The sequence below is a fragment of the Euprymna scolopes genome, chromosome 19 (genome assembly GCF_053919585.1).
Source record: "Euprymna scolopes isolate OS-2025 chromosome 19, ASM5391958v1, whole genome shotgun sequence".
NCBI classification, from domain to species: Eukaryota; Metazoa; Mollusca; class Cephalopoda; order Sepiida; family Sepiolidae; genus Euprymna; species Euprymna scolopes.
Window position 1 is genome coordinate 123,427,088 of NC_136500.1, and position 27,290 is coordinate 123,454,377.

Sequence of the window (27,290 nt, forward strand, 5' to 3'; positions counted from 1 at the left end):
ACATTTATCTAGTGCTACATCTGTAATATGTTCATACCGTATTAAATATTACAAACACATGCATTTATGCATTTTGTAATTCTATTACTTTATAATTATTTTTATTTCGATATTAAAACAGAGATCTTACATGGTACATATTATACATGAGATCTTATTTTTTAGAGAATTTGTTAATATCCAGATGAATACATTTGCTTTTGTAGTCTTCCACATGTCTATAAGAAAATGTTTAAAGAAAAAGATTACCCATTTAAATCCATTAAATTCGTTCAAGCAGGAATAAAAAAAATTAATACAATTGATTATTATTATTATTATTATGGGCATTCAGATGTTAGTATTATTTATAGTTAAATTCGATAGGAATCGAAAAAAAACATATCAGAGACATGAGAAAAAATATCGGATATTTTCTATTTCGGATAAACTAATGCTAAGAATATAGTCTAGAGACATTTGTACCAAGAATTTTTATATAAATCAAAGAAAAATGAAAACATATGTACGTGTGTATTTGCATATATATATATATATATATATATATATATATATATATATATATATATAGGTACACATCTATATATGTATGAAATAATCTATATATATAAAAGTGAAAATGTATGTATGTACGCTTTTCCTCGATGTCCACAAAAGGCTTCTTTCAGAGAAGCGCTTGCTCGGTTCACAACTTCTTAAAACTTTTTATATCATCTATAAATTGTAATATCTCACACTTAACCACGGAGCTAGCCTGTCTATTTAATTTTATTGACTTTCAAACGTTAATTATTCGACATTTCCCGCATCGGCACGCATTACATTCGGTTTTCAGTATTAAAAAAAGTGAAACTCGACTCTAATCACTGGCAGAAAGCCAGTGGTCTCTAGAGAGCTAAGTAACGTTTGGTCAATGTCGACTTCGTCATATCAGACGGTAGCTTTCATTTCGAGACGAGACGCTCCCCCTAATAAACAGGGAGCGGGTTTTTAAAAACAAACAAACCGATTTATTGACCTCATTATAAACTGTCCCACACAAAATGCTAACTACTGAATAGCTATCGCCGTCACGTCAATCAAAAACGCGCACCTTTTTTTTTTCACACTTTACTATTTTCCAACTGCGCGTCGTCAAGGCTTTGTTTTTTTTTCACGGGCACCTGTTTTTTTTTCACATTTCGGGTTTTTTTCACACACACCTACAAACACCCGGGCAACGCCGGGTACCCCTCGCTAGTGTATGTAGAAAAGTCACATGCATTTATTCAATTTGTGATTCTGAACATTAAACAGATTTATAAATATTACGTGATTTTCTCAAGTATTTTTCATAAAATAGTAATATACGGATAAAATACATTCTCACATATTTGTAAAATATCTGGATAAATACATTTTCACAAATGCCTCTGTTGTCTTCTTCCACACGTCTATAGAAAAATGTTTAAAGAAAATGTTGCTCCATCGCAATTCAATAAATGTGTTCAAGCAGGAAAACCTGTGAATAAAAAAATAAATAAAATTCATTATTATTAGTATCGTCGTTCATATATTAACATTTATATTGGCAATACTATTAAATAGGAGTTAAAACCTCTAGTTTAATCGACAAAAAATAAAATTAGGAACATGAGAAAAAAATCGGATATTTCCTATTTTCGAAACGTGTTCTTAGTCTAGAGAAACTTGTACCCATGATTTTTATATAATTCAGATCGTAGGGAGAAAATGAGTAAACATTGATATGTACGTGTTTATATATATATATATATATATATATATATATATATATATATATATATATATATATATAGACAATAATGAAATAGTGAAAATACTGAGTAACTTAGATTACCATATTATGTAAAAGAAAGAAGTTTTTGAAAGATTGTTCTTTGCCGTTGACTCTGAGGTTTTTGCAAAGTTGCATAAGTGCCCTAAAAACACCAATTTTAAAATCTACAAAAGTAACTTTCGCTGTTATGTAATTAATCTAAATATGCAGCCTAACAAGTTTTTTGTCAGGAATAAGATTTTGGAAAGATTGTAAGTTTATTCTTTGTATTACTATTAGTGTTGGGACGGTTAATCAGATTGGAATCGGAACTTTTTGAGGTATCGGAATCGGAAAAATTTTTGCCTATTTTTCGATACCTAAAACGATTCCTTTTGTTATCTTTATTGGTTTTTATTTAAAAATAAAATCTTCCACTACTGGTAGTAATAATAAAACAATAACGGTTTATTGATTTTAAACTACCAGTAAAGCTAAAATCTATGCCCCCCCCCAGTGTGTTTTTATAGTAATCGGGAAAAATAATGACTTTATATTTAAAAATTCAGATATTTATCAAGAATCTGTAATTTAGTACGCAATCAGTAATTGTATCAATATTAGTTTTGTGAGAATTTTCAATCGGTTGACTTGCCGAGGGTAGGTGGGGAAGAAAGGAGTGCTGGTAGCTGTGATCAACACGGCCGGTGGTCCGTTAATCAAAGAACCTGAGTGCCTATTCCTTACAAGTTAAATAGACATTTCAGTCACGCGTGAATCTCATTGACTGAGAGTTGGAGTAGATAAAAAGGGGTGGCCGCTCTACTGTTGTAGTAGTTGTTGTAGTCTTTTAGATAAATTACACTTTGACCATCATTACCCATATTTTACTTTTACAAGGAAAGACTGCTTGTAAGCAACGTCGACATTTCGTTGCAAGACTTAAACCGTCTTTTCTTCACCTCCCCCTACTCGTCGGTCTGCTAATTCCGACAGTTTATATATATATATATATATATATATATATATATATATATATATATATATATATATATATAATGTAATTTCGTTTTAAAAACACAATTTAAATGTGAATTTATGTAAACAGAAAATCAACTGAACAACGAGTCTAAGTCATCGAAAACGGTGTAATCATTATTTTGTTCCTCGTGTAAAAATCTCTGTTCATTAGTTAAGTGTGACGAATTGTTTTCCTATAACGTTTAAATTATTTTTGTCAGTGTTTAAGTCTTGTTGCGATTTCTTTAGTAAATTTATATTTTGTATATACAATTCATTAACAAACGTGCGCTTCATTGTTTTTCTATCAAATTTAGATTCGTATTTGCCAATGTTTAATTTATATATATATATATATATATATATATATATATATATATATATATATATATATATATATATATATATATATAAAGACAATAATGGAAATAGTAATCAGACGAAATAGAGGAATAAAAAGGAACAAATCTCATTAACGTTACAGTTATTTGAATATTAACAGACATATTTTTTCCAGAAAGAATATTCATTGCGTCAAATTTTTAAAAAATACATAAACGGCGATATGACGTTGATACAAATCTCCTTCTCTTTAACAATGCATCCCCTTTTTTTAAATTTCCAATCTGAAATGGAACAGCATCACACTTTTCATAAAAAAAATTGCAAATATTTGTACTAGTGATTCTGTTTTCTTAATTATATTCATCCAGAGAAAGTCTCGAAATGACGACGAATCGTTGATGAACACATTTCTCAGTTTGTTCTTATATATATATATATATATATATATACATATATACATGTATATGTATACATATCTTTATATATAAAGTAGTAGCGTTCGTGTGTATGTGTGTGTGTCTGTGTGTACAACTACCAATGACCAAAGAAATATAAAGGCCATGCGTGTGTACACTTCTCATTGTGATGAAATATTAATGCCCATCTTAGGATATTTTGTCAACGGAGACATTATATTCTATATGTACTTTCAATATATAGGATTCTTCAAACCACTTTTACAGTATTGAATTACCGTCATTAACATATCACATTAAATGAAATCTATTTAAATAATTACCTCTATGACATTACTTATTCGACATAATAGCTTTGTTTCAACGGTACGAATTAAAACATTTTTCATTATTTAGTTTATTTAAATTTAAAGTTATATTTGATTTAACTTATTATATCTGAAATCTGAAACCGTTTTATTTTCAAACCAAAAACCAGAAAACCAAAAGGGGAAATAACTGTGATAGTTTAATTGAAAAATTACGTTATTAAATATTTCCTGTTTTTTTTCATTTCGAAATATTATTCTAATCTGAATTATTATTTTTATTTTTAATTCAGAGGAAATTTTTTCGCTTATTCTTAATTTTTAAGTAACATTTTTTATTTGTTAGAGAAAAATAGAACTAATGTCCTCATTTACTTGCATCCTCACGAGGGCAGAGTTAGTCAGAGACACATGTGAACAAAATCCATCATCCCCTGATCTTTTTTTGTTTATAAAATTTAATCGTTGTTGCCCAGGATTTATTATAATAATTATACCATAGCAAGTGTGTTTAATTGCCTGCGAAACAGATTTTCTTTATAATGTATTTAATATCTTAAATAAAAAATGGTCAATTTTTACGACGTGACCCAGCGTCGTTTAACCCTAGAAAAAAATGGTCAATGTCAAGTTTCTTTCCAACTCCTCAAAAAACTTGAAAATGACGACTTTTAATGGTTTTCGACGGTGCTGAAAACGAATATCACGTTTAAATTTGGAGCAGATAAGTAGTTTTCATAATATGAAAAATTACTTTTCCAAAATTGGGGGATCACTTTCTTATATACATTTAACGTAAAATGGGCACCCACTTTCTAACCACCTAATAATTTCTTCATATCATAAAACAAATTTAACTGTGATATTTATTTTCAGCACCACCGAAAACCGGCACTGTTTTTTTAATAAGAGATTTGTTTATTTTTATTTCATAATTTAGGACGTAAATAATGCTGTGAGTAAGCTTACACGAGCGGTCGGTTTACAAAAATATATTTTTGTTTTTCATTATTTTTTGGGTGGGTATTCAATTATAGAATTTGTATAGTTTTTACCAGGTGCTTCTGTAGTTTACTTAACCGCCTCCTAATGTAAACAGAATTTTTGTGAAATGTTAAACTGGAGAGACACCAGTTCACAACTATACAATTTGTATAATGAAAAAAGAACAAAAAACAAAAGTATGCTTTTGTAAACTTACTAACAGCATAATTAGCGTCCTAAATTACGAGATGAAAAAATTAATACATCTCTTAGTTAAAAAAAGCACCAATTTTCGGGGGTGCTGAAAACGAATATCACAGTTAAATTTGTTTTATGATATGAAGAAATTACTAGGTGACCAGAATGTTGGTGCTCATTTTACATTAAATTTATATAAGAAAGTGATCCCTTACTTTTTGAAAAAGTAATTTCTCCATATCATGAAAACTACTTATCTGCCCCAAATTAAAACGTAATATTCGTTTTCAGCACCACCGAAAACCATTAAAAGTCATTTTAAAGTTTTTTGAGGGAGTTGGAAAGAAACTTGCCATTGACCCCAAAAATTAAGACCTGGTTTTTTGTGGCCTAATACGTTTAAGCAGTCTTTATAAATAATATGAAAGAAGAAATTTTTTTTTTTGCGGCGATTATATTTACATGTTTTCATCCATTCTTTTATTTTTGTTGTGGGGGTATCCACGTTGACCATGATGAAAATGATAAGTATACCAGTATGTTTCAAACAGAACTTCATATCAACCCAGGCAACGCTGGTTACTCATACTAGTATATATATGCATACTTATTTTTAAATGTTCACGCATATGTATATATAAATATATATGTATACATATATAGAAATGTATATATATACATATATAGAAATGTATATATATATACATATATAGAAATGTATATATATATATACATATATAGAAATTTATATATATACACATATATAGAAATGTATATATATACATATATATAGAAATATATATATACATTTCTATATATGTGTATATATATACATTTCTATATATATGTGTATATATATACACACATATATAGAAATGTATATATATATATGCATAGAAATGTATATATATACATATATAGAAATACTTAATTTAGCTGAAAAAATGCGAAGCTCGCGGTTTGTTTACAAACAAACGTTTGAGCCCTCTACGAGTGGCGGACGGATGTTTATTTAAATAGACATTTGGACAGGTTAATTTCGGCCACCGATTCCGTAGTCAGGGGGTAGAGCTGCCGACTGTCAGGTTCTAGGTTCGATCCTCGGCTTGGGATAGGTGTTAGTCTAGCGGCACTGATGAGTTGTGAAACAACGAAACAGGTCTGTATGTCGATGACTAAAATATATTTTATCTATATACATATACAGAAATGTATATCTATATACATATATAGAAATGTATATATACATATATAGAAATGTATATATATAAATATACATATATAGAAATGTATATATATACATATATAGAAATGTATATATATACATATATAGAAATGTATATATATATATATATATACATATATAGAAATGTGTATATATATATATATATATACATATATAGAAATGTATATATATATATATATACATATACAGGGTGAACAGAAAGTCCTTGGACCATTTTTAGTTTTAAAATTAAATATTGTTAAAATCACTTTTTCTCTTTCTGAATAAAGTAAGTATTTAGTCTAACTATTGATCTTATTATTTTCAGCAAAAATATTAAAATAATTTTGTTTAAACTTTCATAAAAATGAGCAAATGAGAGGCCATAATCCAGCTTCATTGCGCGGGTAGGACAAACTCAGAGATTATTAAGCTCTTGAAAGTGGCTAAATCCACCGTGTACCATGTTGTGAACAGATTTAAGGAACTTGGTACATCTGAAGACCGTCCTAGGAGTGGAAGACCTCGCACTGCTCGAACAAAGAAGGTGATTAAAGCTGTCCGAGAGAGGGTAAGGAGGAACCCGAAGAAATCTGCAAGACAAATGGCTAAAGACATGAATGCGAGCGTGACCTCGATGAGAACCATCGTAAAAAACGATCTCCAGTTGTCCCCCTACAAGATGAGAAAGAGACAGTACCTCACACCTGCCCAAAAGCACAAGAGACTTGAAAGAGCAAAGCTTCTTCTTGGAGAACTGAAGGCTGGCACGGCAGAGCGAGAGATCGTTTTTTCTGATGAAAAACTCTTCACAATTGAAGCGACTGTTAACAATCAGAACGACAGAGTTTACGCAAAATCTTCAGCAGACATTGATGACTCCGTGAGAATAGTTTTCCGCCGACAAAAGCTGTCTTCCCTCATGGTGTGGGCTGCAGTCTCCAAATCTTGGAAGTCGCCTCTGATTTTCGTGGAGCAGGGGGTTAAGATCAACACAGATTGCTACATTAACGATATTTTGGTTCCAGCATTTGAAGAGATGAAGAAACACTTCAAAGATCAGCCTTTCACCTTCCAACAAGATGGAGCATCATCCCACACCTCCAGAAAAACTCAGGACTGGTGCCAACGTCATTTTCCAAGATTCTGGAGTAAGGAGACGTGGCCTCCTGCATCGCCTGATTTGAATCCCATGGATTTTTCAGTGTGGTCTTTGTTGGAGGCAAAGGTCTGTTCTGTTGCTCATCCAAGTATTGATGCTTTGAAGACATCTCTTCTGAGTGAATGGGATAAAATACCTCAGGAAACGCTGCGTGCCTCAGTTGGTAACTTCAGACAGAGAATTGAACGTCTAATCGAAAGGAAGGGACATCACATTGAAAATAAATAATTTGAATTTATTCTTGGTTTCCTAACTTATAATGTTCATTCATGTTTAATTTATATTTTTGTAATTTTCTATTAATAAACCACTTTTGAATTGGTCCAAGAACTTTCTGTTCACCCTGTATAGAAATGTATATATATATATATATATATATAAATGTATATAGATACATATATAGAAATGTATATATAGAAATGTATATATATAAATGTATATATATATATATATAGAAATGTATATATATACATATATAGAAATGTATATATATACATATATAGAAATGTATATATATATATATATATATATACATATATAGAAATGTATATATATACATATATAGAAATGTATATATATATATATATATATATATACATATATAGAAATGTATATATATATATATATACATATATGTATGCACATTTATAATTAGACATATGTATACATATATGTTTATATTAATACATAATATGCATATATATGTATATTGAAAACCATTCATAGACATTTACGCTGACAACACTACCAACTATGGTGAAACTTCAAAGCCCGTAAATGATGAAGTTCTCCTTGTTCTGATCTTCAGCATGTAGTAAAATGGGAAAAGAAGTGATTGATTAATTTTAATTCTTCTAAAACCAACCTTCCATCTTTACGTCATAAATGCTTTAATCCCTATCCGTCATCAAATGAAATGAATGTAGTCTTTGGAAGGCTTTATGTTTTGACAAGCTCCTGGGTTTGATCATTACTCTTTATCTGAGATAGAACATGTACATCAAATCCGTTGCTTAGGCTGCTGGAAAACTGATGAGATCATTCTACCGCTCCAGTAGATATCTCACTGCTGATGCAAATTTGATCTTTATAAGAGCCAATTACGTTGAAGGATCGAGAACTGTTGTCATATATTGGCAGGAGAGAAGCACCTTATCCTTTTGACTTCGTAGCCTAGTTGGGGATGCTTTTTTCTCTTCCATGAAATCTGTTTCTCACAGAAGAGATGTTGTAAGCCCGTCTCTGCTTTATAATTATTTTCATGGCCAGTGTAAGTCTGAGCTCCACTCTATGGTTCCCCTTGCCTAACTTTCACAAAGAACACTTGTCTATCTAAAACCACTATCAATGTTTTCCCCCACTCTTTATAAATTCCATGAAAAAAGCTTCTTTCTTAGAATGGCACGCTCGTGGAACTCTGTTCCGTTTTCCTGCTTTCAAACTACCTACAATATGGCCGTCTTCAAGTCTAATGTAAACAAATTCTTTATGAGCAGTCTCTTTAAGTAATCCAATTTACCAAATTTACGACTGGTAACGATTACTACGATATTTTCCTATTGACTTCTGTACAGTAATTAATCCTTTTCCTCGAGTAGTTTTTGTGCCTTGATAAGTAATGACGCCTTTGTATATATCTATACATCAACAGAATGCCAAGCCAAGGAGTTTGAAAGAAAAATTATCAGGTAGGGTGTTATTTGTCATGGACATCTTTGATTGGAGAAGCTTCATGCTAAAGCAGAATATTACATGAAGGGATGCTCCTTTCTTATGTAAGTAAGAAAACATATTAGATAAATGAAAATGATATTAGGACAAGGCTAGAATCGAACTCTGCAGGCAACAGATTCATCATTATTCTTTCGGTTTATGCACCAACCGTTCAAGCGAATCAAGATGACATCTTGTGTTTCTAGGAGTCTCTGCGCTCTGTTGTTGTATCTACACTAATTAATGAAAAACTTGTTATTCCTGGTGATTTCAATGCCCGTGTTGGGAAAGACTATGAGACCTGGAGTGCTCTTGGCCGCTATAGTATCGGTACCATTAATGTTAATGGCATTAAACTACTAGAGCTGTGTTCAGAATTTAATCTTGCTATCTGTAACACATTTTTGCTGTAAACTGAAGCACAAAGCTACTTGGATACATCCACATTCAAAGCATGGTCACCTAATTGACTTTATCATAACTCGAAAACACGACCTTCGAGGTGCATATACTGTTGGTGTCATGCGCAATGCTGACTGTGACACCAATCACAAGTACGTGAGAGGAAAGTTTAATCTACGAATCCGTAAGAAAGCTTATCATAGAGGCAATAAGGTGCCTAACCGTATTGATGTCGCAAAGTTAAAGTTGCCTGAAGTTCAAAAGAGTACGGCTGAAAAGCTTGATAATCTTGCATTTGATGGTACATTGGTGAATTTCAAGACTCAGGTTTATTCTGCTGGTGCTGAAGTTCTGGGCTTCAAGAGGGATAAGAACAAGGATTGGTTTGACGACAATAATCTTGAAATTAATCAGTTGCTGATGAAAAAAACAGACATTTATGAATCTTTACTTCTTGAATCATACAACTAATTAGTGACAATACAAAGACGGCAAAGTCACATTGCAACGTGAGCTAAGAAAGATGAAAAACAATGGTGGATGAATATAATGGAGCAGATCCAAAAGGCGTTTGACACAGACTTTGAAGGAATTGTATGGACTCCTGCACCAAGTATTTGGTACTCCTACCACTTCAATATCTCCACTGATGTCAAAAGATGGTTCTGTTGTTATTAAAAATCCAGAAAATATCTTGAAAAGATGGCAAGAACACTTTACTGATGTGTTTCACAATCCCTCAGCAGATGATGATGCAATTAATAGCCTACCACAATGTAATATCATATTCAGAATGGATCGTTTGCCTAATCTGGTTGCGGTGCAGTTGGCTATTGCACAAATCAGCAATGGCAAGGCACCTGGTTTGGATGGTGTTCTGGTGGAACTTCTTAGGATTTGAGGTGTGATATTGCTAATGCTATCCTTTGTTTTGTTGAGGAAATCTGGGAAGGTGTTCCTGTTCCACGGGATTGGATTGATGGTGTCTTTGTGACGCTGTTTAAAGGAAAGGGACAGAAGAATATTTGTGACAACTTCCGTGGGATTACACTTTTGGATGCTGGTGGGAAAGTTCTCACACAACTCCTAATAAACAGGTTACTGGAGGATGTTTGTCCTAATGCTATTCCAGAGTCACAAAGTGGTTTTAGGTCTGGCAGAGAAACTATGGATATGATTTTTTCAGCCCGGTAATTCCAGAAGAAATGCATTGAACAACAGATACTGCTGTATCAAATGTATGTGGATCTAACCAAAGCATTTGACACCATCAACAGAGATGCTCTCTGGTTAATCTTAGAGAAAGTAGCGTGTCCTCCAACCTTTGTTAGAATATTCAAGGACCGGCACAGGGATATGAAAGCTCGAGTCTTGTTTAATGGAAAATTGTCTGATAAAATCCCAGTTGACAATGGTGTCAAACAAGGTGATATTCCTACTCTTTTCTCTATATATTTTGCTGTTCTACTTGCTCATGCATTTTGGGATTGCAGTAAAGGTGTCATGTTAAAGTTTTGAACCACAAGTCGCATTTTTAATCTTAGAAGATTTAATGCCAGAACCAAGCTGCATCATGTTTTAATAAAGGAGTTACTGTATGCAGACGATGCTGTTTTTTTTGTCACACACTGAGACTGATATGCAGCATATAATATATAGCTTTCCTGACTCCTGCACTGCCTTTGGTGTGAGGATCAGACTGTGTAAAACAAAGGTGATGTTCACTCCTGCACTGGGCCAGTCATATGTGGAGCCGAACATCATGGTCTGTGGTGCTAGACTGGGAGTAGTTGATTCATTTGTGTACCTTGGTAGTTTTCTGTCAAGAGATGTTATCTCGACACTGAAATTTGCAGACAAATTCAGAAGGCTTTTGTAAGGTTGGAGAAGAGAGTGTGGTCTGATCAGGGCATCACAGACAGGACTAAGATCAGCGTTTACAAGATCTGTGTGGTTACCACACTGTTGTATTCATTGGAGACATGGACATTGCATCAAAGGCACATTAAATGGCTTGAACGATTTCACCAAAAATGCTTGAGACGTATCTTAAACATCAAGTGGCAAGCACAAGTACTCGATACTGAAGTCCTTGTGAGAGCATGTTGCTCTAGTGTTGAGACCCTTGTAATCAGATCTCACATGTGTTGGGTGGGCCACATGGTTCGAATGAAAGCTTGTAGGCTGCCAAAACAAATTTTTTTACAGGGAGCTGGTAAATGGCAAGCACCCTCAACACAAGCCTAGGAAAAGGGTCAGGGGCTCTACAAAGAATAATTTGAAAGTCTTACAAATCGACATCGACACATGGGAAAAACTTACTCTACAAAGTCCAAAGTAGTGAAAGCTTGTACGTGAAAGTTGTGATGCTCTAGACAAAAGAAACCAGACCTACAGCCATCTGAAGTGAGAGCTTCGCAAGGGTTTAATTGATGATCTTAGCCATGACACACAGAGCTGGAAATGCGACATTTGTGAATGAGTGCTTTTGTCAAAAGCTGGCTATGTCAACCACCTTAAGTAGCACAAAACTCCTGTTCAAGTCAACTTTGCAGCTATTAGTCCGAACCAAACGATTTGTTTAACATGCAGCAAAGTTTGCGAGTCTACTGTTGGTTTGAGAAGACATGTGATTGTTCATAGAAATACCCTTCAACCTCCAGAGGAAGTCAACTCAGTGGAAATTGCTCAGTTTGTATGTTATATCTGCTTCAAGATGAGCAAATCTGCGACGAGAGTGCAGAGTCATCTGAGATGGCATGGACGACAAGATTGGGAGAACTCAATATGACAGCAATCATCTGGAAAAATCATCATACACATCAACAGTAAAGGAGTGTGATTTTATTGCTAAACAAGTTTTTGAACAAGTGGAATGAGTTCAGTAAGACACATTTCATTGCAATACTTGTAAAACAGGCACAGGAACGCAACATTGCGGCGATGTGACAGGGGTTGGTGCCTAGTTGACAAAGTGGGACCTATTAGATTGGAGATGAGTTTTTGTAACACTATCAAAGAGTAAGAGACAAGTGATAGATGTGGCAACAATACTCCATGCAAGGGTGGTTGATGGCCTTGCAGAAGTACAGGATTCAATTGTGAGTAGTTTTCTAGCAGGATAGAGGGAACCCACTTTCTTTGTAGCAGCCTTTGCAATGTCCTCAATGTATTTGCGCCAGTTTATATTGCCCGAGAATGTTAAACCGAGGAGTTTGAAAGAAGAATTATCAGGTAAGGTGTTATTTGTCATAGATATCATTGTTTGGAGAAGCTTCATATTAAAGCAGAGTGTTACATGAAAGGCTGTTCACTTCTTATGTAAGTAAGAAAACATACTAGATAAGTGAAAATAGTATTTGGATAATGCTAGAATCGAACCCTGTAGGTAAGTGTTAAAGATAATAATGGAAAAATGGAATGTTAGAAATTCAGTCTATTGTTAATTCTATTAGAAATACTGAATCAAGTAAAGATTAGATACCCCATAGCAGAAGACAAAGATTGTCGAACATTTCACGTGACACTGGTTGTTCAACCTTGACATTGCCGTTGGTTGTTTGTAAACAAGTCAAATAGCGAACATGCTCGAATGTTCGCAAGCAAGATTTTTTTTAAAAATATATTTACAAAACTTTGTAGGATTAAAAAAAATATATATATTTACAAAATATTTTCTTTAATATTTAATATTTAAAAAACAAAAAAGAATTAAAAAAAACAAAAACTTTTTTCTTTTTACACAAATCTTTTTGTGTAAGTAACAAAACAAACGTAAATATTGTTTATATTGGAAAAAAAGAGTCGATTGTCCATTCTTTAGAAATCTAGATATTAAATATGTCAGTAAAAGAATGGACAATGCAAATTAAAAAGATATTGTTTTAAAAATAGGTTATATATTAGAATTGAGGATTCTTTTGTTTGCCAAAAGTATTTGGGCAAACATATGTAAAACCACGTGAAAATTAGTAACGTTTGTAAAAACACTTCTGGCGTCATAAACAAAGGAGATTTCTCAATATAGGATTCTGTGGGTTCGGAGTTAGCATCAGAGATCAGCCGAGAGTTCAGTCATCAGTCAGTTGATGTAGAGAGTTGAGGAGAGAGAATCAGTTGGAGTCCGAGCCCTTTAGAGGCAAAGGGTAGAACATTAGACCATGTAAATCAAAGTTTGAATTCCTGACGTCATCAACCGTCCGATCAGATGAATAAAGAAATCACCATTTATATCTTGTAAGTGTTGTGTAATGCCGTCATTCTTTACAAAAGAAAAAGTAAATGTGTTTTATCATCATCTTGTAAGAATTTTGTGTAAATCCTTCCAAGATATGTGTCCTCCCCATCATCATCATAAGTATCTCCTCCTCACTATACCTGTATAAGAACTGCTGTTGCATATATATTTCCCAGTCTGTATTTATATGAAACCTCAAAGAATTGTCATAGTCGTCATCGTGATGTAATATATATAAATGTCTTCTCATTAGAATTTTCATCACCATCAATTATCCCAGTATTACATAAACCCGTTTTAAGTCCCAAATATGAGCCCCTGCTACACAACAAGAGCAGCTTAGTCTTACTAGCATTACATGTTACTAGCATTAAATGTTATTTGATATAAATGCAGGTGTGCTTCAGGGATCGATTCTTGGACCTTTGTTATTTCTGATATTCATAAATGACTTGCCTGATAAAATTGTCTCTGAAATGGGTATATTTACCGACAACACCACCCTCTATAGCAGGCAAGTGGGGAAAACTAATGAGCACATATCTAAGGTAATGACAGAAACCCTAGAGGAAGACCTTCAGTCTGTAGTGGAATGGGGTCAAAAATGGATGGTAACGTTCAACGCTGCCAAGACAAAGCGCGTTTGTTTTAATAATTACATGAACCCTTACCAACCACCAACAACTATGGCTAGAGATACTTTACCTGAGAACACTTTGTTCGAGCTCCTTGGCTTAATGTTCACAGGAAACATGAGTTGGAATAGATACATCAAGATTATTGCCAAGGCTGCTGCAAAGAAAGTGGACTCTCTCTATCGTGCTAGAAAATTACTTATGCCTGAAAGTATCCTGTACCTCAACAAAGCCACCGCTCACCCATATATGGAGTACTGCTGTCACATATGGGCCGGTGCATCTGCTACTAGTCTCTCGCTCCTGCACAGGGTCGAAAAGAGAGTAACCAACCTAATAGGCCCTGAACTGTCATCTAAACTTCAGCCCTAGTCCCACCAATGAAATGTTGCATCCTTCTGCCTGTTTTACAAGTATTTTGATGGTTGATGCCCTGACGAACTACAAGCCATTGTACCGCCTCGGTGAAAATACTCAAGCAGCGAAGTCCCACCCCTATACAGTTGAGATCCCTAGATGTAAGAAAGCCTTTTACTCTAATAGTTTCTTCCCCATAACTGCAGGACTTTGGAATCCTCTTCTGGTTTCCTGCTTCCCCAACTGTACTGACATGCAGAAGTGCAAGTGTAATGTGAACAGACATCTTGCTGCTAAACTCCCTACATAGTACCCCTGCAACTTAGGTCTCTGATAGTAGCCTCCTACATCAAAGTGGCAATGTGCCTTGTTTGGGGTGAAAATGTAATTTAAAAAAAAATCCATGTATGCTCGCATTCCACTATGGTCTGGAGATCATTTTCTAACGATTCTGCCATTGTCTCAGAGTCATTGTACATCACTTCTTCTCTCATGCATAGTATAGAGCATTGTATCATCAGCAAATATACCCATCTCGGACAAAATATTATCAGGAAGGTCGTTAATGAATATTAGGAATAATAGTGGTCCAAGTATCGACTGGAGTCTCTCTCACAATAATGTTATGCTGTTTTGATGTACGTCCATCAATGACAACCCGGATGGTCTTATTGTCTATGAAGGATCTAGTTATATTTCGTTTACATCCACTTATACCATACATTTTAATTTTTATTAACAGCCCTTTAGGCCAGACTTTGTCAAAGGCTTTGCATATATCTTGATAAGGTGGACTTCTGTCTGCCTTATCCAGTGCATGGTATATGCTATCAGAAATGAGGTTTAAAATATATGCAGTAGAACGATATTGCCTAAATTGATAGTTTGTCATAGAGAAGCTTAGCTTTTGTGAGGTAGGGGACTAGTGTTTGGTTAATTAATGCTTAGAAGATAATAGTTAAAATGGGAAAGAGACTGATAGGTTAATAATTGAGAGGATTAGAATTCTTGTACACTTGTACCACAGATGCAGTTTACCATTCAGTAAGGCATTTGTTGTAGAGTTTGAAAAGTATGGGGGCTAGATCAGACCCATATGCCTTTGAGTTGTCCAACTATTTATGATATCGCTGACAGGAGAGGAGGTGATTTTCAGATCATCAAGTGTGGCTTTAGTCCAAATAGGGAAATTTCAAGCGAGTTGTCTGTTGGCTATAACGTGGAGGAGATGGATCGCCAGGCAAGCAGTTCCGCCTTCTAGGTTGCCTTGCACGTGACCTTCTGGTAGTTGGATAATGGAGGAATTACTGATTGTATTTTATTCGCTACACTATAAACAATTTGCCAGAAATAAAGATTCCATGCATTTCCTGGTTATTTCATCATTCCTTCTTTTGGCTTTGGCTATGTCATGCTTACAATGATTTCTCGCTTCTATAACTTATTGTCTTCAATACCCACCTTGCACTATTCGGTTGCCTCATTGGCACACTATTCAGCAGGAAGACAAAAGACATAGGTCCATGAGGCATTTCTGATGTGTTCTCTGATTGCTTCCCAGGATGTATATATTAGGTTGGTGCAAAAATAATGTTTTTTGGATGTTCAACTTCATGTCAAAAATTATATGATTTTTGCACCAACCTAATACAGGGTGTCCACAAAGTCTGGCTGCATAATCTACACGGTGCCCACAAAGTCTGGCTACATAATCTACATGGTGCCCACAAAGTCTGGCCACATAATCTACATGGTGCCCACAAAGTCTGGCTACATAATCTACATGGTGCCCACAAAGTCTGGCTACATAATCTACATGGTGCCCACAAAGTCTGGCTACATAATCTACACGGTGCCCACGAAGTCTGGCTACATAATCTACATGGTGCCCACAAAGTCTGGCTACATAATCTACATGGTGCCCACAAAGACTGGCTGCATAATCTACACGGTGCCCACAAAGTCTGGCTGCATAATGTAGCCAGACTTTGTGGACACCCTGTATATATATATATATATATATATATATATATTATATATATATATGTGTGTGTGTGTGTGTGTGTGTGTGTGTGTGTGTGTGTGTGTGTGTGTGTGCGTGTGTGTGTATTTTAATGTATTTTTAACTGTTGTTAAAATAAGAGAAAATACCCATAGGTAATAATAAACATTATCCAAAATATCAGCATTTTCTGAAAATTATTCAGTTTGAAAAGCTACAGTAATGTTCTATGTTTTTTTAAAATGTTATTCTTTATAGATTTTATTTCTATTTTTTTTATTCTTTTCTCAATTTGTCAATCCTAATGTATTAATCAAATTATAGAATTAAATTTACTCTCTTCTAATTCTCTAAGCTAACTATATATATATATATATATATATATATATATATATATATATATATATATATATACTAATTAGTGTACTGTTAAAATGAGAGAAAATACCCATAGGTTAATCTTTTGTTTTGCATACAATTCTTATCCCTATCCTCAATCACATGCACATGCATACTTGATATTGCAATAATAAAAATTATCCAAAATATCAGCATTTTCTGAAAATTATTCAGTTTGAAAAGCTACAGTAATGTTCTATGTTTTTTTAAAATTTATTCTATATATTTTTATTGTTAATCTTATGTTTTTCAATTTGTCAATCCTTATGTATTAATCGAATGAGTGTCCGAGAAGAAATATCAGTTCACTCCTAATTGTTTATGTTTCTAGATGCTAAAAAGTCTTCTACACAATAACGACATCTGAATATGACAATTATATGCAAGTTATCCAGTGTGTTTGATCTGTAAATATTGGTATAGTCAAATTTTAGCATTTCTAATTATCATATACATCACTTAATACATTTCGGACATTACCCAGGCTACCTCAACGAAGGTGGTTATTCTTAACCTGCTATAAATTCTGCATGGAAAATTGTTTCGACTAGTATTACTATCTCCATCTTTGAAAAGGCTTTAAAAAGAGTCTTACCCTTAACCTATGTCCAATGGTCAACTCTCTGTCCTATTGCCACAATCTTGCACCCCTATATCAGTTTTACAAGTACCTTAATTGAATGTGATCAGATGAAATCAAAGCATATGTACCCTATCAATGTACATATTCTCGATCAACCTAACAAGCAACAGAATCTTACCCCTTCACTGTTGATGTCTCTAGATGATTCTACAAATCCGTTAGACTTTGGAATTCTTACTTCCCTGACTGTACTGAAATGTAGAAGCTTAAATGTAATGTGAACAGATATCTTAGTATGCAACTCCCCAAATGTCTTGTTATACATTGTTCTACATAGTAGCCCTTGACATCCATGTGGTAATGCGCTTTGTTGAAGTGAAAATAAATTAAAAAAAAAACGTCTTGAATATTTTATCTTGAAATATCATTAAAAAATTGTTTAATTACTATACTATAATATAATTACTATACTATAATATAATACTATAATATAATAATATGCTATAATATAATAATATACTATAATACTATAATATAATAATATAATATAATATAATACTATAATATAATACTATAATATAATAATATACTATAATATAATAATATACTATAATATAATAATATACTATAATATAATACTATAATATAATAATATACTATAATATAATACTATAATATAATAATATACTATAATATAATACTATAATATAATTACTATACCATAATAAGCATTTAATGCAACTGAATATCTTTAGGTTTTATGTCTTAAATTCTTCTCTTCAGTATTCAGTTAATAAATTTTACTTTTTTTTTTATTCATGTTTTATATTTTTTGTAAAGCAAATGATGACCAAAATCAACCTCAGTTTAGAAAATGTAACCATGCACTCTAAATTAAGAACACATATCAATTTTAACATTTTTTAAAACTTGCAAATAAGTTTTTACTGCATTAAAATTTAATCTTATCAATTCCTTCAAAAGATATTTTCAATTGTGTGCAATTTTTTAAATACTACTTAAAATCAGGATTTTTCCGATTTTATAGTAAAAAAATAAAAATAATAAAATCCTTCATATATTTTGTGTCAATTGTTTTCATCATTTTTAATACTACTTTAACACTTTATATTTATTAAAAAATATTTAGAAACCAAGTTTTTATTAATTAAAAGAACTTACTTCTCTGATGAAAACGAGAGCTCATTTTGAAATGCTTCAACTTTCAGAACTTGTTATTTAATTGAACATTAACGCATCTTCCCTTTTTATTTTGTGCTGAAAAAGAAAGTTGTGATAAATGTAATTCTCTTATATCTAAGTATTTTTTTCAGAAAGACGGGGAGAATGATAGACAGCATTGCAGAGATGGATAAATTAATGAGGTGATTGCAAAATAAAACTTATTTGAACAATGTAAGTGAATTCTTAAATATAACTTATTTCTTACACTGTTATATTTTTTATTAGATTAAAATATTAGCCTTTATGAAAGAACGGTTGATTATATACATATATACATATATATATGAATATATATATGAATATATATATATATGAATATATATATATATGAATATATATGAATATATATATGAATATATATGAATATATATATATGAATATATATGAATATATATATATGAATATATATGAATATATATATATGAATATATATGAATATATATATGCATATATATGAATATAAATAAATATATATATATATATATATATATATATATATATATATATATATATATATATATACTAGCTGTACCCTGCCACGCATTGCAGTGGCTCAATTTGGTGTAATGGAAAAATTTAATAAAAAGAGAAAATGCATGTTTCTTATATTAGTACAGCAATCCACTTCAAAAAGTGAAAAAGAAGGCGAAAATGAAAAAAAAATTGTACTCTTGCAGAATTTGATCTGGATCCTCGGGAGTTTCTGTCAATCATTCATGGTTTGGACTTGACCAAAAATCAGTGGATGAAGCCGAACGTAGCAAAAATGTTGAAATGCTAAATGTTTTTTTGTTGTTGTTGTTTTACAAAAATGTGAGTTAGTAATTAATATTTGGTTGATGGTGGGGGGAGGGGGGGTTACTATACACAGATTCGAAAAAGTTGTCCAAAAACAAATAAATGAAAGCAAAGGTAAGTTACGTTTCTACCTAATTGGATAATTGTTTAGTGTTTTTATGTAATGTGAAATGTTTAATCGGCTCAAAAAACAGAAATGGTCGCGGACTCTGTTGAATACGTTAAGTTTGGGAAAGTAAGTTAAAAACTAAAAACTATACAAAACAGTGTCTGAAACTCGCCGAATATATGTTACCATGACATAGGCTGGCATAATCGGTGGGTTTCTGACAGTATTTTGTATAGTTTTTTTGTTTTAACTCACTTTCTCTAACTTAAAATAATCAACAGTGTCCACCACCATTTGTAGCTTTCAAATACCCCGATAAACACTGTTTTTCGAGCCGACTAAACGTTACATTAAATGAAAAGGGTTTGTATTACTAAACACAGATACAAAGAAGTTGTCAAAAAATAAATATATATAAATAAATGTTATCAAAGGCAAGAAAAGTAAATGTTCTACCTAACTGGATAAGATTTTAGAGTTTTTATGTAATGTATAATCGGTTAAAAAACATTCAATGTTTATCGGTATATCTGAAAAATACAAATGGCAGCAGACTGTATCGAACACATTAAGTTTGGGGAAATTTTGGTAAAATGAGTTTAAACTAAAAAACTATACAAAATACTGTTAGGAACTCACTCAATATATGTTAGCATGACATAGGCTGGCATATAATCGGTGGTTTTAAACTTTTGCTCGATACAGGTGACGACTTTTAAAAGTCCCTTTAAGTGATTACCTGGTTTGAGGATATTTGTACAACTAAATGGCAAATCTGCTCAAAAAAATCCGGTATTATTTTACTTTAAGGCCCGTTTCACGTTCATATATAACGAAATATTTTATTGTAGATTTTCAGTGTGCTAAGAACGAATCTGCAAACCGTTTCCATAGCAAAAAGAAAGTTTTCATGATATTCATGAAATTACTTTTTCGAAAAGTGTGTGATCACTTTTCAATATAAATTTAACTTAGAATGAGCACCCACTTTCTGGCCACCTGAGAGAGGGGCATTTTTCTGTGTTTCTTGGCTAAAAAGTTTTTTGTTTGATTTCTTTTGAATGGTAATAACCCCTGAACTCTGGGACTATTTTCCATTTCACAGCCGTAGCCTTCGTTTACGCTATACGTGAGCATAAACGAAAGCTGTTTAGCCAATATACATGGGAAAATATACCCCCTCTCTCAGGTGGCTAGAAAGTGGATGCTCATTTTAAGTTAAATTTACATGGAAAAGTGATCGCCACTTTTTCGAAAAAGTAATTTCTTCATATCATAAAAACTATTTTTTTGCGACAGAAACGGTTTGCAGATTCGTTTTTAGCACACCAAAATCTACAAAATAATTTTTGTTATTTACGAACGTGAGACGCACAGCCCTTAATGGAAAATTATATCAAAAATCCGGGGGAAAATAGTTTTCAATAAAAACAGCAAATGAATTCGATAGAAAAAAATGGATGCTATTTTTTTTTTCTTCTGTGTGTTTCTTGGCTAAAAAGTTTTTTGTTTGATTTCTTTTGCATGGTATTAACCCCTGAACTCTGAGACTATTTTCCATTTCACAGACATAGCCTTTGTTTATGCTATGTGTGAGCATAAACGAAAACTGTTAAATATGCATTCGCGTACCAAACTGCCTTGTCAAAAAACCTTTAAGCCAATAAACACAAAAATAAATGCCCCTTCCTCAGTTGGCCAGAAGTGGGTGCTCATTTGAAGTTAAATTTACATGGAAAAGTGATCACCCGCTTTTCAAAAAAAAATTTCTTCAGATCATGAAAACTATTTTGGTACTCCTTGGGCGTTGAGTTTCATGGCGACCCGCAGAATTATTTAATGGTTGTTCCCTTAGTACCCCCCTAGTCAAGGCTAACGCATGCACACCTAATATTTTTTATTTATTTACTTACGTGGTGGAGTTTCTATACTGATAGGTTTTTTGAAATTTTTTCACTGGATTATTATTGATTGAACACTAACCAGATTATGAAAAAAAATTGAAAAAAAAAAAATCATTTCAACATTTGAAAGCGGTACTCACTTTTTAGTTACCACGTTCTGGTAAATCGGCTTATTTTTTTTTTTTTCTAAATACGGAAGTGTCTTCGCGAGATATAAAATGGTCGCATGTTGACGAAGCAATGTATCGGGAGGCGTATGGGATGAAAAATTATTGGTAAATTTTTAGATTAGGTCCACCTCCTCAATTTTCTTTTAAATGACAACTTGAAATGGTTTTCGACTATGCTGAATACGAAAATAGCATTGAAATTTTGCAGAAATAAGTAGTTATCAAGATATAAAAAGTTGTATTATGCATTGTAATCTTTGGCGGCCGTCTTTTTTACATGCGTGTATTTGTTTATGGTGCGTGTGCATGTAAAAAGATGGCCACCGAAGAACACAATGCATAATACAACTATTTATTTCCGCAAAATTTCAATGCGATTTGCGTGTTCAGCATACTCGGAAACCTATAAATGTCGTCATTGAAAGGAAAATTGTGGAGGTGGACCTAATCTAAAAAAAATACCCAATCATTAAACATTTCTCTAGCAAGTTAGTGAAATTTATAATACTTTAAAAAAAAATTTAAAAAAAAAAAGTTTTGAAAAAAAAAAACAAAAAAACTTACCTTTCATAAAAACAATTATAAAAAAGAAAAAACACACACAAACTGACTTTTAACTAAATAAGTAAAAAAAAAATTAAAAAATTCGAAACTTTATTTTCATAAAAACAATAAAAAAAAGTCATGTTCAATCTATTTTTTTCTTTGAGAAACAAATATATTTCTGACTTACAAATGCAGTAGAGGCACATATTATTTTTACTTTCTATGGTTTTGATATACCGCGTTTTTATTGCTTACAAAATGGGTGACTGATTTATCAGAACGTAACTAAAAAGTAAGCACCACTTTCAAATGTCGAAATAATGATTATAGAAATTAAGCATGGGAGTGATGGTTGTACAAAGTCGCCTTTCGCACTTTTACAAACATTATTTACCTTAATTCTTTTCATAAATAATTAAAAAAAAAGTAACTAAACCATTTATTGATAATTTGTCACGTGTACAAACATTTATTATTTCCGTAGGCTTAACTATTTTCATGAATAAGAAAAGTTTTACTCTTTAAGAATAATAAAAGGAAAAAGTTACTGAACATTTATAAAAGGACTTACTTCTTTTCATGAAGGCCAGAGGAATAGTTGGCCAAAAAGTCATGAAACAACTAATAAAGATGAGAATAATAGTCCGCAATAAATAAAAATGGTGCTAATGCAGAGAGCGATCCGTGCTATTTTATAAATCCTATTTCCACGTTTAAAACGTTTTATGATATGTTTTTTTTATTCAATTGTAAGGTTAAAGTACAGAATAGGTACAAAACATCCTCCCCTCTCCATGTTAAGAATGACTTTTTAAATAATAACATTATTTCAGCACGGATCACTCTCTGCATGAGTATCATAAAAATTAATACAAATAATACTTATCTCAAGAAGTGAAAGGCTAATTTCTACCGGAAATAAAATGGCGATAATCTCGCAGTTATAAATTTTTTTTTTATTTAATTTAATATTTTTATAATTCGTAATGTAAAATTATTTTAATAACATAAAAACATTCTTTGACTTTAAAAATAGAATTTCTGCAAATTTCAATTAAATTGGTAATGTAGAAATATGGTTTTATTCGCTTTTACATTTTTATATATATAGATGTATATATATGAATATATATATATACATGTATATATATGAATATATATATGTATAGATATGAATATATATATGTATAGATATGAATATATACATATGTATATATATGAATATATGTATATGCATATATATGAATATATATATGTATATATGAATATATATATATATGAATATATGAATATATATATATATGAATATATATATATATATATATGAATATATATGTATATATATATATGAATATATATGTATATATATATGAATATATATATACATATATATATATATATGAATATACATATGTATATATATGAATATATATATGAATATATATATGTATATATATGATTATATATATATGTATATATATGATTATATATATATATGTACTAGCAGGGGTTACCCGGTGTTGCCTGGGTGATCGGCCCCCTTCCCACTCCGAGGGGTAACAAAAAAAGTCACCCCTCTGGATTTACATGCTTGGTGCCGGCCTCCCCCCTTCAGGGAGAGATAATCCCCAACCCCACCTTCAGGGAGGAAGGTGCCTGGAGGCTTCTCCCCCCACCCCTAAAGAAAAAAGTCACCTCCTCCTGGCCTCTTCGCCACCCCACCCTTGGGGGGGACACCGGCTCCCTCCTTTGGGGGAAGAAACTGCCAAGCTCCCCCCTTTCAGGTGAGAAAATGCCAGGCTTCCCCTTTTGGTGGGGGGATGGTGGCGTGGCCTTCGTTATAAAGATGGCCGGCCAGCTGAAAAAATGACGTCATCGCCGAGGTCCCAACAAGCAAGATATGTGGAACTCTTAGACTGTCAATAATGAACAGTAATTTTTGCAGACAGCATTACAAAACTTCAAAATTGAATTGAAATAAAGAACACGTTGATTTATACTGAAACTCCTCTAATATTAATAATAAAAAAATCACAAGTTGTTTGCTTAAGTATTATAAGCAATTGAATATTTCATTGTATTATAGATTTTAAAGATTAGAATGCGTTCTTTAATAACTTATAAATTACATTTTAAAAAAGTGAAGGAACACGATTTGATTTGTAGTAAACTTGAAGTTTATTTAATATAATTAAATGAAAATTATGCATGTAAGATTATGAATATTTGAAGCAGAACACAAGCAAAACATTTGATATGAGTTAAGACAATAAACAAATATTAAAATAAAACTATTTTTTTAATCAAAATGAATTTTTTAAAATCAAAATGAATGTTTTTTAATCGAAATGAACAATATTTTTTTAAATCAAAATGAATATTTTTTAATCAAAATGAATATTTTTTTAATCAAAATGAATATTTTTTAATAAAAATGAACCACAATATTTTTAAATACAAATGAACCACAATATTTTTTCAAAATCAAAAACAATATTTTTAATGGGTTTGTATTACTGTACACATAGATTCGAAAAAGTTGTCAAAAATCAAATATATAACAAATAAATGTTATCAAAGGCAAGATAAGTTACTTTTCTACGAAATTGGATATATTTTTTGTGTTTTTATTCAATGTAACATGTTTATTTAGCTCGAAAACCATACAGTGTTTACCGATGTATTGGAAAATTCAAGATGGCATCGGACTCCCCCTTTAACACGGTAAGTTTGGAAAAAGGTGTTATAAATAAAAAACTGGATAAAATACTGTTAAAAACTCGCTCAATATATGTTACCGTGACATAGCTTGACATATATTCGGCGGGTTTTTAATAGTATTTTTCTAGTTCTTTATTTATAACACCTTTTCCCATACTTACCGTGTTAAAGAAGGAGTGAGGCGCCATCTTGAATTTTCCAATACATCGGTAAACACTGTATGGTTTTCGAGTTGAATAAACATATTACATTGAATAAAAACACGAAAAATATATCCAGTATGGTAGAAAAGTAACTTATCTTGCCTTTGATAACATTTATTTGTTATATTTTTATTTTGACAACTTTTTCGAATCTATGTGTACAGTAATACAAACCCAAAATGAACCATAAGACCACGAGTGAACACACGTTTTTTTTTAGTTTAGTTTCATATATATATATATATATATATATATATATATATATATATATATATATATATAAATAAGTATTTTTAAATTTTATCTTTCTAGCTTTAAAAAAAAGTTTTAAAATTTTATCAGCCGGCATAATTTATTTTTAAATATTGAAAAATTTCAGGAAAATTAATTTTTGCTAGATTTTTAAAACATGTGTGTCAACAGCTTAAACAAACCGTCTCTTCAAAAGAACGTGTTTTAAAGAGGACAGTAGTGAACGTGTGCATGTGTGCACGTGTGCTGGGTAGTAGTACTAATAGTCTGTCCTTTGGAGGACAGCGTTTGTTTTCGTGTTGTGTGTACGTGTGTGTGGCTAGCGCCAGAATGGCGGACGTGGTGTCGGAGGTTGGATTGTGATGGCTGGTGTAAGTTTCATAGTTTTGTAATTTGTAAATGGCAAGTAAGGAAAAAAATAAACCCTTCCAAGAATGGACAAAAAATAAAGGCAAAATATTTTATGGTAAATTAAAGAACGTAGGAACCATAGTTTTTTAGGAGATGTGATTATTGGATTAACCAATCAGAAATCGTCTGTGGCACACACATCTCTGTTTTTATAGATATATAGATAGATAGATATGATTACATATATATAAGTATATATATATGATTATACATATATGTATATATATGATTATATATATATGCATATAAATGATTATGTATATATGTATATATATGATTATATATATGTATATATATGAATATATATATATATGAAAATGTATATATATGAATATATATATAGTATATAAATGAATATATATATATTTGAATATATATATGTATATATATATGTATATATATGTATTTGAATATATATGTATATATATGTATATATGTATACATATGAATATATATATGTATATATATGAATATATATATATATATATATATGAATATATATATGTATATATATATGTATATATATGTATTTGAATATATATGTATATATATGTATATATGTATACATATGAATATATATATGTATATATATGAATATATATATATATATATATATGAATATATATATATATGAATATATATATGAATATATATATATGAATATATATATATATATATATATATATGAATATATATATATGAATATATATATGAATATATATATGAATATATATATATATGAATATATATATGAATATATATATATATATATATATGAATATATATATGAATATATATATATATATATATGAATATATATATGAATATATATATATATATGAATATATATATGAATATATATATATGTATATATGAATATATATATATATGAATATATATATATATGAATATATATATATGAATATATATATATGAATATATATATGAATATATATATATATGAATATATATATATGAATATATATATATGAATATATATATATGAATATATATATGAATATATATACATATGAATATATATATGAATATACTTATATGAATATATATATATGAATATATATATATATATGAATATATATATATGAATATATATATATGAATATATATATATATAGGAATATATATATATATATGAATATATATATAT

At 31.1% G+C, this 27,290-nt stretch overlaps 1 long non-coding RNA gene across 1 annotated transcript in view; it reads right to left on the reverse strand.

Moving 5' to 3' along the window:
- Positions 1 to 545: 545 nt before the first annotated feature.
- The window catches only part of LOC145240177 (uncharacterized), a 31,547-nt gene continuing 4,802 nt past the window's right edge, over positions 546 to 27,290 (reverse strand). Inside the window, exons 2-3 of the long non-coding RNA XR_013862506.1 lie at positions 18,946 to 19,041; positions 546 to 1,501 (exon numbers count right to left, since the gene is read on the reverse strand). This is a non-coding gene — a long non-coding RNA (uncharacterized LOC145240177). The remainder of the gene's footprint in view (positions 1,502 to 18,945; positions 19,042 to 27,290) is intronic.